Here is a 14,905-nt window from a genome sequence, read left to right as displayed (position 1 = left end):
CAGGTGTTTCTGAATCAAAGTCCCTGTCACTAGCCTCAACATCCAGATTGTGAAACCTTTCAGAACTGTCACTGAAATTATTGTCACTTTCTAAAACCTGCTGCTCTATCTCCAAATATTTGATAACTTCTTTTCACCACTGCAAAAAAAAAAAAAAAAAAAAACCCTCGCTAATACTGTGGTAAACACAGATGAAAAGGTGTGCTTTTTTGTGGTTGTTTCACTGGACACACACTGTCGATGTGCACTCTAGTGGAAAATGTTATAAATAACACAGAATATGCTGTGTTGCCTGAATAGAGCTGCCATCTAGTGGACGAAGCTCAACTAATACCACAGTTTCAATGGCATGCAGATAACATCATTCCCACTAGCTACTAACCACAGAACGCGGCAGCCAGATGTATCCATCCAACCCATTGTGAATTAGCATAGCAGGGACGGATATATCTGCCATGCCTACTTAAAGGGTTAAGCACATTTAAGATATTTGTATGATTGTCATAGTCACATGAGGATAGGCGAGTAGACACATGTAAATCATTTGTCACTTCTCTCTCCTTTATTTAAAAAAGTGTATGGTTATGTGTTAAACTATTATGAAAGACTGACAGCAACTGGAATAAGTTGTGAAGCTCGTAAATATGCAGCTATAATTTCACAAGCAGTAAGTTATAAATTCCTGAAGTGTACTTAGCAGTCTACATGAATGGAAGCATATTTACAGCATGTGTAACTCTTATTATTGCTCCTGTTTTGTAAGCTGAATTATTACTGTGTAATTCCAGATGTTTAAGATTGTATTTAATATAAATGAATCACAGTAATTATTGTATTTTTAAAGGAGGTCACTTTATTTATATGCAACTACAAAGAAATTAACAGTTACTGAGATATGAAATGTCTGAAGCAATGTAGTGAAGCAATGTAGTCATTCTTGGGAGTGGTATGTTCAGGATTGATTATTTGGATACATGAGTGAGGAAAAGTAACAGTAGTAGTCTTCAGACACTATTATGAATTAGGTGCCAATATATAATTTGTGTTTCTGTTAATGGAGCCATAATAAAGAGATGTTTATTGTGTATTCTACCAGCAGCCTCTTAATGTAACTTGTTATCTCTCTCAACTGAATAGCTACATTTTACCAAAAATATCATTTTTGTCACTATTCTCTTTAGGTGTTTTAAAATGATGTTCTGTTGTGTGAAGGACTTGATCATATATATTTGATAGACTTTCTTTAGGTGGCCATACATTTGGTGGTGATCTTGAAGCTGATAAATGAGTGACATTTTCTTCAGCAGGTACTCGTGTTTCAGTATCTTGTTGCACCAATAGCAAAATTTGGTATGAAATAGTAGACTGCTTTTATGTGGCCCTAATGCTGTAGAAATTTGAGTAGCTTCCTGATTTGAGTTCCTAAAATGAAAAACAGGCTTTTAAGGATATGTTTGCTATACCAGTTTCTGCAGACAGAACATTACTGGAAGTCTGTTGCAGGTGACCTTGAGTAGAGATAGAATTTTTACAGTTATAAACATACACAACATGTTTCTACATGTTATTTCAGATACAAAATACCAATTTATTGAGTTTGATTTTGGTACAACTGATAGAGTATCTAATTTTGGAGGTATAGGGGCTCTATAAAATATGGTATTTTATTTTTTTAAATTATGCAAATACCCTCATTAAGAATTCATAAAGGTACTGAAGCTATAAACACTCTATGAAATCTTCTATAATTGTTTACAACATATGATACTTTTCCCCTAAGTACTAATGTGCTGAAACCATACAGATAGTGTGGTTTAAATAACATGGAAGAAAAGTAAAACTACCGTCACAATGATTCTGTAGTAAAATCAATTTTTTCACTGCATAACTATTTAGTGTCCACACTAGATCAAACTTACCCTCCATATGAGTCTGTTGAGTCCCAAAATGGAAGCTGGATTTGTCAGTATTGGTACAATGATGGATTAATCAAATATGGTGCCTCTGGAGAGTTTTTGTTTCGGTGATATGGCATTAAAGTTGAAACAAGTGTGAGGTAAATTTACAAAGTATTTTGTAAATGCCCTAGCAGTATAATTTTTCACACTGAAGTATTTAAAGAAATTAATTAAATGAAACACTAATAGTATTTATGTCTGTTTCATTTAGATTAGAAGGTGTGCTCTGTAGAATATTCTGACCAGTTAAAGAATCAAAAAGTTTATTTTACCATAGGCTTGGTACATATACTTAATCTGCACAAGAGCTTGAGCTTTAAATTTCAGTATTTTTTGTCTGTGACATTAGTTTTCAGGCTATTAACCTTCTTCTCTACTGACTCACGAAGTGCAGTCAGTTCATTTTCTGGCAATATTTCAAGTAATCACTTGTCATGACATTCAGTTGTTAACATGTACCCTCACATTCAGTAATCATTAGTACTTGTTGGTGATTGTGACAAGTTTGTAGAATTCTCTGCTACCCATGTTCATTGTTTCCATGTGCAGGTGCAGCATGCACAAGTGTAGAGAAGGAAATTTGTTCATGTCTCAAATAAATAAGAACATGTTAAATATTTGCACAGTTTTAACCTTATACAGAATTGTACATAGGTGCACAAATGACTTGCGTGTTTATACTTGTCAAGTACACTGTGACAGGTGTAGCCGTCCTAAGGTAATACTGCAAAAGAATTGTATCACAGCCTTTTTAGACATAAGAAGCATTGTGAAGGAAATTATTGTGAATAATTATGATTTCAACCTCCGGTGATATTTCTCACATAGGCCTGTGACAAATGAATTTATGTGTGAAAATCATTTCCTAATGTAGCACACAGACTAATTCCTGAAAAAAAGATTTGGCTAAGAGCATACCTGTCAGTTAATTAATTCTGAAGATAATACTCAAATGTGACTTGAGGTACAAAAGCCCATTGGTGCTTGTGAGGATTATATTGATATTCTTTGTTACGGTCATTTATAAATTCGTTTATGAAAACTGATCTAAATATCTATCAAATTGGTAGCAATAATTTGATCATATTAAATAATTTTGTTGTTCAAGAGATGTAATGAAAAGAGGCTGAAGTACAGATATGAATGAAAATAAATAAGACTAATATAAAATGGTAAATAACAGAGGAAAATTTACTAGTGTAGGTTGGTGCTGAAACTGTGAGGTTTTGAGGGGAAATAACAAAACAGCTGAAATCTTTGTACATACAAGTATAGTTAACCTCATGGAGCACACAGACAGACTATAAATCAGTATGCCTCATCATTTTTGTCGGTTCTATGTTTGAGGCATCAAGATGACTAAAAGTTTAATGTTACTAGAGGTGAACAGAATAGTCACTGATTGAAGGCAGTTCTAGACTTGAATGTATGGAAGTTGGAACACAGTTGTTAAAAATAGTAACAAGTGGTATCAGGTTTGTGTTTAGTGTATGGTATTGAATGTGAGTTAGACCCATGAAGGTACATTGTGTATGTGGAAGCTGCTAAATCCCACAATTTCTTTAACTTTGTTCAACCATCACCTCCCCCCCCCCCCCCCCCCCCCACACACCCCCTTCTATCTCTTTCCCCCCCACTTTCAACCCCAGCCTTAGAACTGAAGTGAATTTTTTTAATGTAGAGGAAAACCGCCTGTAGTGAGGCACAAAAATGCAAAATGATAACAGGAAATTTAGCAAAACACTAACGCAGTGTCAGTTGTGTTGTCAGGAAAGATTGTTTCTTTTCTTTTGTATTTCAGTAATTATTTTTTTCTGTTCTACCCTGAGAAGGTGAAGCATATCTTCTTATATATTGTGTGAATACATTTTTCGGGATGATCCTAGCATTTGTCTTAAATGTTATTGATAACTTTCAGCTGCTTTGCTGTTGTCTCAAAGTGTTGAGATCCTGAGCTGTGTGTATCCATTTAAAGTTTGAAAGCAATGTCCGTAGCAAAAATATGTCCTGAATTGTGGCTACTACTGAAGCCATTCTTGAGTTTTCTTAGTCTATTTTAATATCCTTCATTATATTTGGAAAAAAAGCAGTATTAGTAATGCCAAAGAGTAATGAATTATATTTATCAAGTTCCTGGAACTATTTTTGTGGCTATGAATAGCAGAAAAGGAATGAAGATACATGGTCTCTGTGTATGTGTGTGTGTGTGTGTGTGTGTGTGAGAGAGAGAGAGAGAGAGAGAGAGAGAGAGAGAGAGAGAGAGAGAGGGAGGATGTCAGTTGCTGAACTTGTCAAAGGTTTAGCTACATTATTTAATGTAGTTCGGAGTATTCTTTTTCGGGCAGTGTTAAATAACTAACACACAGTAGTAACGCCAGTTTCCAGTTGTTTTAATATAATTAAGTTTATGTCATCGGACTGATGTAAAATGCAATGCTTTTATTTCAGTACAGGTGGCAAATTTCTAATGACTTTCTATTGAATATGCTGTAATAAAAGTTATGAAACTGTCTTCAATTCTTGTATGTATGTTCAGAATACATTTAAAATTAATTTTATTACAGAATTATTATGTGATATCAGAAAATGTTTTCTAGTGGATGTTGTTAAATGTTGAAAATGTGTCAAAAATAAAAATTAAATTACTCCTGAATCAAACAGAGTAACTTCAGTCTTAGTTCTTCCCCTTTGCTATTTCTACAGTGTTCTCAGTCAGCTAATAAACTTTTTTGAGTTATGTAAACTGAAGCATGGATTTCTTTGTGTAGAATTTAAGGACTTCACGCATGGATGTACACAGCGGGGAAACAGCTGCCCCTGTTGTGTCCCGACTGCCCCTTGTTTTTCCTTCCTAAAGAAAATTATCTTCAAATATAAAATTAACATCCTGCCCCCACCACAGAGACAGCTGTATCTGTTTGATGAAAGATGGAGCATGTAATGGATACTGACTAGTAGCAAGTGCAATCAGAACCATGTGTTGTTAAAATGCAAAGAAAGAAATTTATCAACACACAAAACAGACTGTACAGAAGAGTTAGATAACAGTATAAAATCTGATGTCAGAAGTGTAAATTAGATCGATAAATTGCAGTTTCTCAGACTACACAGAATCATTGCCTGTAGCAGGGAAATTAGATCTAATGTTAAGTGTGATAAAATCTATTAAAATCAGAAATCTGTTAAATAATTCATTTTTAATTATGCATTTGGGACATAAACTTAAAAATGGGGCAAAACTTTAAATTGGTTAAATACCACTTCTTCTTTCTTCAAGAGAGAGTGTGGAAACATACTTCAAACAAAGATAGAAAGCTGACTATAATAACAGGCCCATATCATGTACAATTATGTAAATAAAGAGCATTCTGTTAGTAAAAGGGTGAATGGCCTTTCAGATCATGATGCACAAATTTTAACACTAGAAGGCTTTTGTACTCAAACAAACATCACGTACAGTTACAAACTATGTAGGGAAGTTAATCCAACAGCAACAGAGAGTTTTTTTAAACTTTGACAAGGAACAAAAGTGACAAGATGTTTATAGTGCTGATAACATAGATGACAAATATAATGCTTTCCTTTACACATTTCTCATGCTCTTTGAGAGTTGCCTTCGATTAGAACATTCTAAACGGGGTACTAGCAGTAAAAGGCAGCCTGGTTGGCTGACAAGTGGGATAAGGATATCGTGCAGAACAAAGTAGGAATTATATCAAAATATCAGAAGTAGTCATAATCAAGCTATAGTAGCCCATACAAACAGTATTGTAAGGTGCTTAAAATGTTATTAGGAAGGGAAAGAATATGTGGTACACAAACAGAAAAGCTAATTCACAGGATAAAATTAAAACCATATGGTCAATTGTGAAGGAAGTGTCTGGTCAGCAGCACAAGGTCGACGATATGAAGTCAGTTCATAGTAAAAATATTTCTGTTACTGATAAATCGGATATATGTGCAGTATTTAACACTCAATTTCTGAGCATTGCTGGTGAATTAAATAAAAATTTAGTTTCCACAGGGGATCCTATAACACTCTTAGCAAATGCCTGAAATACTCCTCTGTGATACAGACAAGGGGCAGATTGAGTCAATAATTAAATCACTGAAGACTAAGGACTCTGGATGTGATGGAGTGCCTAGCAGAATATTAAAGTACTGTTCATAAACATTTTATTTTTATCTATTATTACTTTTATGTTGTAATCTCAAGTACTGACGCATTCCATGACCTTGGAGATTTGTTCCTCAATTTGGTCCTACAGATCACGGCGTGTAAATAAAATAAGTAAAATAAAACCAACAGAAATTCCTACAATATTTTTGAGGGTTTATTTGTCATTCGTTTTTAGCAGTTATGAAACAGGCAGCTGAATTCAAACTTGCCCATTCTTATCTTGAAAATGATGCATATAAAGGTTGTTACAAAAATGCAATTTCATCTGAAAATTTATAGAAAGTGCACAGTGTAACATTGTATGATTGGTTATTAACAGTACTAGGTTTAGAAGTATAAAACTGGAACTACCCCATAGATGGCACTAGCCATCAGTGTAGGACCCATTAGACCATGTCTGCAGCACCATCTGCTTCCTCTAGCAGCTGACAGCGAATGTCAACACACAGTAATCTAAGTTCCATACACTGGTATCTGTTTCAAACCTGTAAACATGTCGGGTTTTGTGCCTATGAACTACGATTTGTGGACAGTGTTGGTTTTCTGTTATCATTTGAAAAAAACTGCTGCAGAATTGCATTGAATGCTTGTCAAAGTTTTTGGTGAACATGCTCTTGGGGAAATGCAGTGTTTCGAATGGTTCAAAAAATTCAAAAGTGGTGACTCTGACATGAGAAATGACGAGTGCGAGAAACCACCAAAAGAGTTCAAAGACAGTGAATTGGATGAAGATGATGCTCAAGCTCAACAGGACTTGCAAAACAATTGAATGTGATGCAGAAAGCCATTTCTCTTCAGTTGAAACCTACAGGAAAGGTGCAGAAAGTGGGAAAATGGATTCCACATGAACAGAATGAAACACAGCAAGCAATTTGAAAGACCACTTGTGAAATGCTGCTCACCAGATGCAAAAGAAAGTCATTTCTCCAACAAATAATGACAGATGATGAAAAATGAATATATTTTCAGAACCCTAAGCATTGTAAATCATAGGTGAATCCAGGCAAATCATCGACATCCACTGCAAGACCAAATCGCTTTGGAAAGAAGACAATGCAACAAGTTTGGTGGGATGAAGAGGGTGTCATCTATTAAGAGCTGCTAAAACCTGGTGGAACCGTTAACACTTATTGGTAACAACAGATGATCAATTTAAATCAAGGATTACATGAAAAATGACTGGGATATGGAAAAAGCAACACAAAGTCATATTGCTCCATGATAACACCCCATCACATACAGCAAAATGGGTCAGGGAAATGATTGAGGCGTTCATTTGGGAAATACTAGGACATGCAGCTTATTCTCCAGACTTGGCTCCATTCAATTATCATCTATTTGTATCACTGGGACACGCTCTCGCTGAACAATCCTTCGATTCATATGGAAATATACGAAAATGGCTTGCTGACTAATTCACTTCAAAAGAGGAATTGTTATTGTCTTGTGGCAATCATAGCCTGCCAGAGAGGTGAGAGAAATGGATAAATAGCAATGGAGATTATTTTGAATAAAATATTGTTTATCAGTTTCAAACAACAGACTTGTAATTATTGCAACCAAATTTCAGTTTCATACTTCTACACATGATATATACAATCACTTAAAGAGTAGGCATATCAGTAGAAAAAAATACAGTACATGAAGAATTAACTGTGAGAAAGTTTTTTGCAAAATTCATACAGCATTTCTTAAATGCTGACAAAAATAAAGTGTGTAAATTTATTTCAAAGTAATGTTTGAACCATTCTAAAAAGAATGCAACAGATGATGTGCACAAATTTTTTGAGCCTTGAGTCCACCACTTCATGTCATAAACAAAATGACAGTCAAAGCATTGAATGTAAACTTGTGACTTTGCCCAACATCAAGAGAAATTGATTACAGTGGCTAGAAAGGTTATGGCCACTATTTTTTGTATGCAATTTCTTATTCAGTGCCCCACATAGGACAAAACAATAACTGCTGAAAAAAATATGAGACGAGAAGACTGGATTGCAAAAGAAAATTACATGTAAACAGGACAATGCATCTGTCCACAGAGATGATTTGGCAGTGGCACAACTGAGGAATTTGGAATACATGTTAGTTAATATCCATCATATTCACTAGATTGGCACCCTGTGACTTCTTTATATAAGAAATGTGTTATGGTAAGTGTTTTAAATTGAATAAACAGGTTGTGGCAGCTGTAAATGGGTGTTTTGCAGCCCTTTCAAAAGTCTTGCTTTTGTATAATATGAGGTTGTCATGGAGCTCTGCTTTAAAATATACCACAGAAAATAATTTTTATACACTGTTGAATAATATCCCCCTGTAAATCTTGCAATTTGGCATTCTTAATACTTTGACACTGTCAAACATATTACAGAATCATAAAGTGATTAACCATCTCAATATGTATGTTTTTTGTGGGACAGATTTAGTCATTCCGTATTGTGTGCTCCATTTATTTTCTTTCTGGTATACAATTTAAAAAACTACCGTTTATTTCATAACACATGTATTAAGTTAAATAATTAATAAACTAAAGCATAGAAGAAAAACCATATAAATAACTACAATTTTAAGTTAACTAATGACAATTTTCATATGACGGAAAATACATACTTATTTCAACACATCCTATATGCTTACTCATTGACAGACCACTACGATGCATGGCTCAACCATGCAGAAGACTTAGCTCTACAAGAAAAAGGTACTGTAGCTATAGTGTTGCTTAAATGGTTGAGTATGACAAGGAATGTGAAGAGAATGTGTGGGTCAACTTTAGAAAATAACTGGTTGGGCTTCCAGTAATTCCTTCACAGTAGATATGAATCAAACTACAGATCTGCTAATAAGCCTGTAATACTGCTCAATTATTGTGAGACAGCAAACTGGTGGAGCTTGGGATACGTGATCGTTTGTTGTATGCCTGTGTGAGCTGTTGTTTGTCTAGTTTTATCTGTACGTCTATGAAGCATATATGTAGAGGACTGAACAATAGTTTTAGTTTCTGACCTGAAAGATTGTTCTTGAAGCTTTGTAGAATCTTCTCACAAGATGTGATGTCTTTGAATTCTTGTAAATGTATTGGGAATGGCAGCATTCACAATGAACTAGTAATAAAATATTATGTAGAACAGTCTTGATCGAATAAAAACACTTTGATTCATATGTGGTGACTGGTTTCGACCTGATGATCATCATCTTCGGACCTTACTCCAGTGATGATGTCTGGAGATGCTGGCACAGAGAAGCTACTGTGGGCATCACCCACTCCCATCAGTCAGTGGAATTGTCTCCACATCTCATCACTGAAGTATGATAGTGTTTTTATGTGGTCAATACTGTACTTTATTATATTTTTTACTTGATTGAGCGTCTACCAGTTACAATGTTTCAACATTCTTGTTACATTCTGTCTCCAGTCATCATACAAGCCTATCATTTTAACCGTCTTTCTTGTATAAGCTTGATACCCTCCTTTTGCCCAACCTTCTAAGGGTTTCTTAAATTTGAGCAGTAGTAATAAAATATTATATAGAACAGTCTTGATCAACACTTTTATTTGTATGTGATGACAGTACACTACTAGAACAAGTGAAACATCCCTAAGAACAAGGCCATTTCATTGATAAGTGATGTAAGAGATAGTTCATCATTGCTGGAATATATGAGAACACATTCAGGTCACAGTAAAGGGAGTGCAGACAGTCACATAAATACACAGTGTTAACTCCCTCTGTGGTGCCAATGCAGGCATGTTTTTCATATGCAAATGATCATAAAGATGTGAAATGGCACCCTGCGATAGATTGTCCTAAGAGTCTTGTGTCTTTTGTTGCACTTTGACAATGATTAGGAAGGCTCTGGAGAAAGATTAAGTTCCCGTACATATTCAACTGCGAGAGATCTGGTGATATTGTTGGTGAGGGCAGTTGTTTTACATCATGAAGGACACGTTGCATCATGGCAGCCGTATGTGGGCATACACTGCCCTGCTGAAAAAGCACAGCACCTTCCTGTCAAAGAAATGGTTGTGGCACAGGGATAACAGTCTGTGCAGTGCATTGTAGTGTAGTGGGCACCTGTTACTTTACACTTCAGAAATGTTGTACATAACCGTAAGTTGTAACTGATGGCTCTCTATACTATGAAGCCCCCCTGAACTCAGTTACTGCCTGCATAGTCGAAACAGGGTGTCCACACAGGCCTCCTCAGTGCCATCTGATAGCCTATGACCATGACAGATGAAGCACTACACAACTACTCCCAAAGTGTTGATTACCACAAGTCACACATCTTAACAGTGGTATAGCTATTAAATGATGATAATATTCCAGGATTTACCTTTGTAAAGGAACATTTGAAGATGGAGTTCAACAGTTTTGGCTTTGTTTTGCTATTTGATAGCTTGGTTCTTGTCTCAACCAGAACTGTATGGGCACCAATTTTTGTACCAATAGTCCTGTATCATTGATATATGACCAAAATTCCTGGGGGTTTTGAGATAGATTTTGTACTAATTTTCTGCTATGTATTTACACATGCCCTGCTATAGCTGAGCTCATTTTAATTAATATATTTCTGTCTGCTGCATTTATGGTTATGCATGGCTAAGTTTAATGCCATATGGCTTGAAGCTTTGCTTTTTGACCTTCACTATTTTTAGCTTCTAAGCATTTTATGTAATTACAGTGGGTAGAAGATGGCATTAGTGTAATGAAAACAAGATCCTTTATAAATTTATCTTCTCCCCCCAAAAAGTGTGCCTCTTGTGGTCTCGTGCTAGCATTCTCACTTCCTGAGCATGCGGTACCCGGGTTCTTTTTCTGGCGATGTCAGGGATTTTCACCTGCCCCGATATGACTGGATGTTGTTGCGTCGTCTTCATAGTCTTCATTCATTCACATTACGGTCAGAGGAAGGCAATGGCAAACCACTTCCATTAGGACCTTGCCTAGTATGGCGATGCAGGTCTCCCACATCGTTCAGCTAAGCTCTGTCAAGAAGCATGGGACTTCATTTCCATCCATCCCTCCCACCCCTCACCCCCCACCCCCACCCCCCCAAAAAACGGGTTTGAGTGTCCCTTCAGTCCTCTCTCAATTTATCATGTGTAGTGATACTGATAAAAACAGTTTTTTTCCCTTATTGAGGGGATAAAGAAAAAGACACTCTACATTGGGAGCACCTTGAATGAGATCTAGAGTCTACATTAAAAGTACAGTTTTCACAAAATATGGTATACCCCCTGCAGGTCTGGGCGTTAGCATAGGACCGAGGTATTCCTGCCTGTATTAAGAGGCAGCTAAAAGAAGTCTCACACGTTTCGGCCTTTATGGGATGGTCCCCAGTACGGTTTGAACTCCATTCTTCAAACTTTTCCCAAAGAGGGAGCCAATTGGGTAAGGGCGCCTTACATGGTGCATCGTGTCCATCGTGCGCTGAGACTTATTGCATCATTCATCAATGTGGATCTGTGCTTCTGCTCATTCTCCAACTATGAGGTGAGGTTACCCTCCTGGGTGAGTATTTTTCCGTCAACTGTGCAGTATTGTTTTTTACACCGATGATGATAATGGACTTGTTTGCTTGGTTGCACCTGATACCCAGCATAGTGGGTCAGTCTGTTGTGGTGAGGCCGCCATGTACCCTGTTGGTTGTAGCCCCCTGCCCACACAATGATCGAGTTGCCGATGCCTGCGCTGTTAACTCCCCACGTATGCCGAGGAGTTGATGTCCGTCACCCTGTGGCATCGGGACTCCCGGCAATGGCCATCCTGCCAGGTGGCCTTTGCTGCAGCTGGGTCTTGCTTGTTGGGAGGGCCCCTGCTGGAGTGGGTGTCATCAGGGCGGATGACATGCGATGAAGCATAGTACATCTTGCAACGACGACTCGTCAGTTGCAACTCACTCTCTGACGTTTGGATGAATGGGCACAGAAGAGTGGTTTTAAGTTTTAAAATGATAAGTCGGTGTGTGTTCTTTTTAACCGTTCTCGTTCCAGTTTTGACTTGCCTGTGTTGAGGATGAGGGACACTGTTCTGAATTTTAAAGACACGGTGAAGTTTCTGGGCTTCACTTTTGATTCTAAGCTTACGTGACTGCCACACATTAAGGAACTGAAAAAACGGTCTCTTAAGGCGCTGTCTATTTTAAAATGTCTTAGTCACCTCACATGGGGAGCAGACAGGACTTGTCTGCTCCGGTTTTACAGAGTCTTCGTGCGGTCCCGGCTTGATTGTGGATGCACGGTGTATGGGTCTGCAAGACCCACTTATTTGAAGCTGTTGGATGTGGTGCACCATGAGGGGATTCGGCTGGCCACTGGGGCATTCAGAACGAGCCCCATACCGAGCCTGGTGTGCAGATGCAGGTGAACCGCCACTTCACCTGCGGCGGCGTCTACTAATGGTGCGCCAGGCCTATCAAACATTATCCACACCATACACGCCTGCATACCACACTGTTGCTCAGCCTCCACTAGAAAGGCTTTTTCGCAACCGGCAACGAGCAACAAGGCCCTATGGGATTCGTGCAGAGGATTGCATTTTAGAGGTGGGTGTGGCCGGTTTTAATGTTTCATGTCGAGGTTGGAGCAGATACCCACTTTGGCTCCTCCAGAGGCCCAGACTGATTTTAGATTTGGCAAATTTTAAGAAAGACAGTACATCAGATTTTACTTTCAAATCTTTATTTTGGATAGGCATCATGATTTTACAGTAGTATACACTGATGGATCCCAACAGGGGGATTTTCTTGGCTGCTCAGTAGTATTCCCCGAACGTGTCATCAGGATTCGCCTTCCCCAGGAATACACTGTTTTTTCCGCAGAACTTCACACGATCCTGAAGGCATTGGAGCAGATACGGTGTACTCAGGGCAAAAACTTTCTAATTTGCTCTGACTCAATGAGCGCATTACAGTCACTGCAGAACCTGTACCCAGCGTAGAAGTTGGAACAGCTGATTTACAACCAACTGTACATCCTCCAATGACAGGGCAAGCAAGTGTCCTTTTGCTGGGTGCCAGGGCATGTGGGCATACGGGGAAATGAACAAGCTGATAGAGCTGCCAAGGACGCCTGCAGATTACCAGAGGTGATGCAATGTTCTGTTCCTTTGCAAGGTGTTGTTTCTGTGCTGCGCCGGAAGTATATGCTATTGTGGGAGGAGGAATGGCTGGCGGTGAGGGACAATAAGCTGCGGTTGGTGCAACCCACCATCCAGCCATGGTGTTCCTCGTGGCGGTCACCTAGGCATGACGAAGTGACCCTTACACGTCTTCGCATAGGGCACTGTCCTCATATGCATGCCTTCTTACTACGGCGAGAGGAACCACTGCTGTGTGATGCCTGTGACGTACGAATCACTGTACGCCACATTTTAGTTGAGTGTGATTTATATTGTTCTGTCAGGGCGGAAGTTAATATTAGTGGGGATCTGCCCTTGATTCTAGCCGATGACGAGGCGAGTGTCAAGAAAGTTTTAAGGTACTGTGATGTTTCTGGGCTTCAGCCTAAAATTTTTTGGTTGGAATTTTTAGTGTGTTGCCGAGTGGCTTACCACTCCTTTTTATACTTGTAATATTCCAGTTCCAAACATGTGCTACGTGTTTCATTTTAACTCTTTCACCTACGTTCTCTTGCAGTTATCCTCTTTATGTGCTGCATTCCAGTTTCAACTGTTGACATGCAAACTGCCTATGTAGCATTTCACCTTTAATTTTAGTCCTATTTTAGCACTTGCTGCATTTTAGTGACACTCGTCCATTGTTGTTTCTGTTCGGGCACTAAAGACTACACTGTTGAGCGCCCATATCCACAATATCCATCCATTCATAGTACATCATCTCTTGCTGGGTCAAACACCAGCAGTCTCTAAGCATTCACAGGCTCAATTCAATCCACAGAAGTATGACCCCAAATCATTCCCCTCCCTGGCCACACCATGGGAGGAACACCAGGCCAAGAATGGCAGTGACACTTACTCACCTCGTTACCTTGTACATTCAAGAGCTTATGGGGAATCTTTCATGACGTTGAAGCCCGAGTTTTTTGTTGAGCATTTAGAGGACATGTTTGGGGAGGTGGTGGGCTTGTCCAAAATTAGATCTGGGTCAGTGTTGATCAAAGCTGCATCCTCTGCCCAGTCACGTACGTTACTCGCTTGAGACAAGCTGGGGTATGTCTCTGTAACCATCATGCCCCATAAGAGCTTAAATATGTTCCATGGTATCATATTTCACAGGGACCCTCTTTTGCAGTCTGCCGATGAGTTGCGCCCCAGTTTAGAGCGGCGAGATGTACATTTTGTTCGGCGTGTCCATTGGGGTCCAAGGGATAATCAGCTTGTCACCGGTGCTTTCATCTTCACCTTCAAGGGTGATACATTACCTGAGAAACTCAAGGTGATGGTCATCTGCTGTGATGTAAAGCCCTATATCCCTCCCCCAATGTCATGCTTTAAATGATGGAAGTTTGGCCATGTGTCTTCCTGCAGTACTTCCACCATCAAATGTCGAGATTGTGGATGCCCTTAACATTCCAATACTCAATGTGCCTCACTTCCCAGATGTGTCAACTGCAGAGAGCACCATACACCTTGCTCTCCTGACTGCAGGATTCTCCAGAAAGAAAGGAAAATCATGGAGTACGAGACCCTGGACCAACTGACCTACACTGAGGCTAAGAGGAAATTTGAACACCTACATCATGTATGTATGACATCATCTTACACCGCCACTACAACAGTTCTAGCCTGATCAGCTCCGCTAA

This window comes from Schistocerca gregaria, chromosome X, assembly GCF_023897955.1.
Source record: "Schistocerca gregaria isolate iqSchGreg1 chromosome X, iqSchGreg1.2, whole genome shotgun sequence".
Classification (NCBI taxonomy): Eukaryota; Metazoa; Arthropoda; class Insecta; order Orthoptera; family Acrididae; genus Schistocerca; species Schistocerca gregaria.
Note: the sequence above shows the minus strand (reverse complement) of the source record.